This window comes from Pelodiscus sinensis, chromosome 17 (assembly GCF_052426305.1).
Source record: "Pelodiscus sinensis isolate ZL-2025 chromosome 17, ASM5242630v1, whole genome shotgun sequence".
Lineage (NCBI taxonomy): Eukaryota > Metazoa > Chordata > Testudines > Trionychidae > Pelodiscus > Pelodiscus sinensis.
The window spans coordinates 33058490-33064489 of NC_143068.1; positions in this window are offsets into that span (position 1 = coordinate 33058490).

Here is a 6000-nt window from a genome sequence, read left to right on the forward strand (position 1 = left end):
TTATTATATATGTGCAGAGCGACTTTGGGTCTCATGGTAAGATGCTGGGGAATAGCAGCTGCAACCTGTTCTAGCAGGGAGCTGCTCCTGAGGTTTGGGAGGGTTCACAAGGTTATTGGCACCCTTACTTCTGTGGTGCTGCTGCTGCTGGCAGCGCTGCCTTCTGTGCTAGGCAGCTCGAGAACAGCGGCTGCTGGCCAAGAGCCAGTGCTGAGGGCATCACCACTCCTGGAAGCGGCGCAGAAGTAAGGGTGGCATGATATGGTACTGCCACCCTTCCTTCTCTGCTGGCTGCCTCCGCAGCTGGGCCCCTGGCCAGCAGCCTCCAATCTCTGCTGCTGTTAGTAGTTAATTTGGAATATATACATATCATTGTGTTGCATGCTGATGACTCTGTTAATTATTTTAATGTTAAAACAGTGATTTTATGTAAAACAGAGTGGGGTCAGTCACCTTTGACCCCTGGGCTCCTTCTTGGGCTTTGCCCTCTCTCTCTGGAACATTCAGTGACCGTTGGGGAACCGGTTCTAACCGGATTTTCCCGCCTTGCTGAGAGTTCCACTCCCCTCAGGTTTCCCGCCAAAAAGCCTACATAAGAGTCAGCCATGGCTGTCTGCCCCAGGGACAGCAAGAGCGCGGGTCTGGAAGGTCCCGAGCACCTTTCAAGCCGCAGTTATTGGTCACTAGTTATTGGTCTTTGTATAAGTCCCTTACCTTGACTTTTCTGACATGGCCAGGGTTTACCACACTGAGTCTGGGCTTCAAACCCACTGAATAAGTGACTGTATCTCTTGGTGGTTTTACTTGCTTGTATGTTTCCTCTCTACCCCACATTTCCTGATTTTTGTATTTTTCCCTAACACACTTTTTTTTTTTAGTTTACTTTATACACATCTGCCTCTTCCTTTAGGGAAGGGAAGGAGGTTAGAGAACACTGGGGTAAACCACAGCTGACAGATTCTAGATCAGAGGAATAGGGCTGTGATCCTCAGCACAGAAAAATCAGTCAGACACCTCACATCCATGCACTTTATTAAACTTTTTAAAATTCTCTGTGCTAACACTGTCCAGAAAAGGCAGGGTGGCAGTATTGCGATTCCCCTACAATAACTTTGCAACCCCCCCACAAACTCCTTTTGGGTAAACCCTTCCAGCTTGAGAAATGCTGGTCTCCCTCATGAAATCTATATAGGACTGGGTAAAAGCGCACAAGAGACCAGATTTAATGGTCGTGATGCATTTTTCACAGCTGTGAATGTGATACGGTCCTCCCCATCAAACTGCATCAGTCAAGGGTCAGATTCATCTCCCTGGCCTCTCCTGGGGTGTGTGTAAAACCAGCTAGTGCCAGTGGCTTTGGCACAAGTAGCTGGCAGCTGAGCACCATGTTCCCCAGCTCAGGGAGGGAGCAGAGATCTGACTGTGAAGAGGGGGAGGCGCAGGTCAGATGTGAGTGTTTCTGGGAGGGGGCTGGTGATGTGCAGGGCAGGCACTCAGGAGACAAGGAGCTTTGACGTGTAGAGCGAGGTTTTGCCTCATGGTAGGATGCTGGGGAATAGTGGCCACAGCCTGTTCTAACAGGGAGTGGTTCCTGAAGTTATAGCCCACTGAGCCAGCAAGCTGGGACGTCCCTTGTTGGCAGCAGGAGACCTGTCAGGCTTTAGGACCCAAGGGAGAGGCTGCAGCCAGTGCCAAGGAGTGTCTGGGCAGGTGAGGAAGCCACGGGGAGGGAGGGAGATGCTGCAGCTGAGCGGTATCTGGGGCAGGCAGGTGAGCAGAGAGCCCAACTGCTAGCTGTGTTACAGGGGTGGGGGTGGGAGAACAGGAGCTGTAGGTGCTGACAGTAAAAGCCCAGAGGCAGCTGCTTGCAGGGGGGTTGGGGAGAGGCTCCAGCTATGAGGACCCTGCCCCGAGCCTGCAGGCAGCTGGGGCAAGGTCCAGCCAAGTGCCCGAGGGATATGTGGACTGAGTGCCTATGGCCAGCTGTGTACTGCGGGGAAGGACAAGAGACAGCTGGGCAGGGCGGAGGAGCAGGGTCTGGGTACTGAGGGCTGCAGCCAGGACAGCTGTGTGCAGCAGGGAGTGGGAGGGAGTCTGTTGTGTGTAGTGGAGGAGTGTGGGAGGAGTTCTCTGGATGCTGCCCAGCACAGCTGTAAGCGCTGTCTGCTCTGCGGCATGGGAAGAGAGCCTGGCATTGGCTGGCAAGTGCCTACCCAGGGGAAGTTCTGGGGTGGTTTTGCTCATCCCAGGCCGGTGAGGAGGGGAGAAGTTGGCAGTGAGTCTCATGGGGCAGCCAGCCCCCAGCCTCTTCCCCGTGGAGGATATAAACCCTGGCAAAAATCTCCACTTAACCTTCAACATGACTCCTTTGTGGGGCAGGCCATAGATTGAAGGTTTGTGGCTGGAGGCTGGTGCTCTGTCTATTTAAAGTATTAAATGTTGCACAACAGCTGCAAAACCTAATGCTCTTGTGCTTTGACCTTAACCATTAAACTGGGGGAAACATGTTGTTTAGAAAGCTCTCAGCATCGTGACTATGCATTGGGCATTTCTCTTCCCCTTTTTTGTTAAGAAAAATTTAATGTCAATGTCTAAATGCTGGGCATTTGCATGAAAGCAGGAACTTTATTGCATGAAGAGGTCCTGGGAGGCATGTTTAAATAACTGCGTCCATTCAGTTATTGGCCATCATGATGACTTACAGTCTAGAGAATACCGCTGAGATCTAGGCCTTATTGCACTAGGTGTTGTACAAATACTGTGTAAGACGCAGTTCACTGCCCTGAAGAGTTTGCCATTAAACTAGCCAAGCCAGACAAAGGGCAATTTCCAGATGGAAACAGAGCCCTAAAAGGGCTTAGCAACTTGCTCATGGCCCCTGATAATTAAACACAGATCTCCTAGGTTCCAGTCCAGTGCTTTTAGTTCAGACCTTCTTTCTCCTCTCATCCAAATGGGATCTAAAGTAGTTCCCAAAGATTGGGATTTATACTGGATCCAAAACAGGACAATGCCGATCTCATGAGATTTCTACTATTACACCGTCAAACCCAAGCACAAACTCCAACCTCAGCCTAATCCAGATCCTGCCCTCCCCTACCTGGCCAACCTCTAATGCAGATCCGGGGTTGTGAGTGGCTGTGTGCTGTCCCCTCAATGAAGTGTGTATTGAAGGAGCCTATATCCAGGAACTAGCTTTAGAATAGGGGTCTTTCAGACTTCCCTTCACACAGTGCTTCTGAACATGCAGTGCCTGGTCAATTCTCGTGTTTGGTATTTGGGAGGGAGAGTTAAACATTGTCAGGGAATGCCCTTCCCAAAGAGCAACATTCTGCCAGGGCCCTCTCTCCTCCCTTAAACTCAGCAGAAGTGTTAGCATGGCTTCAGTAGCTCATGGCTATTCAACAGCTGGAGTACATGAGGCTTCATGAGAGAACATAGGTCACCACCAGCCACTTCACTGTGAGAAATAAAATTAAGTGTGGGAATAAATGTTTCGGCTGCAGAGAAGGAAGCATAGGCCTGGGAACTGTGTAAGTATGGAATCAGGATTTCAAAATGTAGGGGGGTTATTGACAGCATCTTAACATTTCTTGCTGGTACTGTCCTAATGCAACCTACGTTCCTGCCAGCTCTTTAAATAGCTCCCTGCTGGCTTTTTCCACAGCTCAGCCAGCTCTTGCTGCAGCTGCACACCTAAGTGCACCTGCTGACTTTCATCTCTGGTTATTGACCCCGCTAGCGCCCCATAAATGGTACCCTTGGCAGCTCTATCTGGGGGACATCAAGGGGCAAAATAACCCCTTCTTTGTGGCTGGAGCAGGGGAGGAATTTCCATCTCTGCCCAGCTCCCTGCTCACACTGGTGAGAGCTGCACATGGCTATGTAGTAAGTCAGGATCTATTGTTATGTCCTAACAGGTCTACTGCTCTGTCAATGACAACCAGTCGACTGCATATGTTTGTGCTCAATCATGTGTGCTGTGTTGACTTGCACAATTTGTCAACAAAACAGACTCTCAGAGAGCTCCCAAAGATCACAAATCAGATGAAGATTGAAGGCTTCCGGCCAGGTTTGTTGTTAAATGAAGTACAGAAATAGTTGTCAGTAGACTCTCTATCAAACCACTATGAATAAGTACCCATAACAATAGACTCAGCTCAGTCAATGGGAGGTCCCAATGCCCCCTCAGCTAGACAAAGAGCCCCTCCAAGACACCATTTTATATACAGGTACAAAAAAATTACACATCACTTCTGATGTGTCAGGTTGCCACTCTCTGACACTGCTTACATATCACCCATTACCCTGTACCTTGTGGTTCTCCTTCGCATGGTGTCCGTGCATCCTCATGCCAGCGGTTGGAGATTTTTAGCCTAGCAATGCCTTTCTGCATCACACATGCACAGTCATCACCTTGCACTGTTTTTGTTTGTAGCTGTGCGCACAATGCTGATCCCCTCTGTTCCTTTTCTGTCACTCTTGGCAGATGACAGTGTTTCGGAGTAGTTCTTTTCTGACTGGAAAAAGACCACAATTAGTTAGTAATTTTAGTAGTTCTTAGTCAGTTTGTTTTCCATCAAGAACATCTGCTTTTTGCCTACACCATCCTTTCCGGGCACTGGACCCAGCACTGGTCACGGGAGCAAGTTCTCTTCCCAATATTTGTCACCAACCGGTTCAGTGGCATCATGATGTTTAACTAGGCAATGACGATCAAAATATTGTCCTTAGTACCCCTGGTTTAACCAGCCATGGCCTTATCCACCACAGCAAAACCAACTCCAATGGCCACCCTGGGAATTGTGGAACCAGAACCGTACCCACTTCTCCCATCAACATTGATCTTGGGAGACAACTGCAGCGACCCCAGCACGCACAACAACACAATCTCCTCCTACTACCACACAATTGTTGCCAACCTACCCTCCATGCTCACCATCAGCAACTACTCAAGCAGATTCCACAGAGGAGGAGGATGACTTGCCTCAATCACTTCTGTTCACGAGCAGGATGGGCAAGAGATCCCAGGGTGCAGCATGTTCCTGATCCATTGGGACAAGCCCTTACACTATGCCTTCCCACCCATCCCACTCATTGCCAGAATCCTATGCAAGATCCGGATGGACAGAGCTGTAGTCATCTTGATAGCTGCATCCTGGATCCGGCAAATCTGGTTTCCATACCTACACTCGATTTCCATAACAAGGCCTTATAATCTTCCAACCCATCAAAATATCCTCTTCCAAGACAGATTCAAACTGTTTCATGCCCAACCTTACACTCTTTATCTGCACATGTGGCTCCTGTCTGGTTCCATGGAACAGAATCCATATGTTCAGAACAAGTGAGATCTCTCCTTCTACAGATTAAGAGACCGTCAACCAGAGCCACTTAGCTGCAGAAATGGAAGTGGTTCTCCTCTTGGTGTCAGCAGGACCACACTGAGCCTTATCTCACAGCATTCCATCAAATTCTTGACCACATACCACCTGAAAATTGGAGGCTTATCAAACTCCTCTGTCAAAGTACACCTTGCAGCAATAATGGCCTTCCATGAACAGATAGAAGGATCATCTGTCTCATACCCCATAACAAAGAGGTTCCTGAGGGGCCTCCAGAACATCTACCCTCCACATAGAGTTCCTCCCCCTTCCTGGGACCTGAACCTAGTTCTGGACAGTCTCATGAGACCTCCCTTTGAGCCCACAGCAATTTGCCCGCTCTCATTCCTACTGATGGTGTTATTCTTGACAGCCATCACCTCTGCCAGGAGGGTTAGTGAGATAGGAGCCCATGTTGTAGGTCCACCATATACAATCTTTGCCAAGCACAAAGTGAACTTACGACTGCACTCAACATTTTTACCCAAGATCCACATGGCTCTTCATACCAACGAGCCCATAGTACTATCAACATTTTGAACCCCGGCCAATCAGGGTTAGGCTTTTATCACAGGACAGCTTGTTGGGGCAGCTATGTATATAAGAAGCTGTCCGG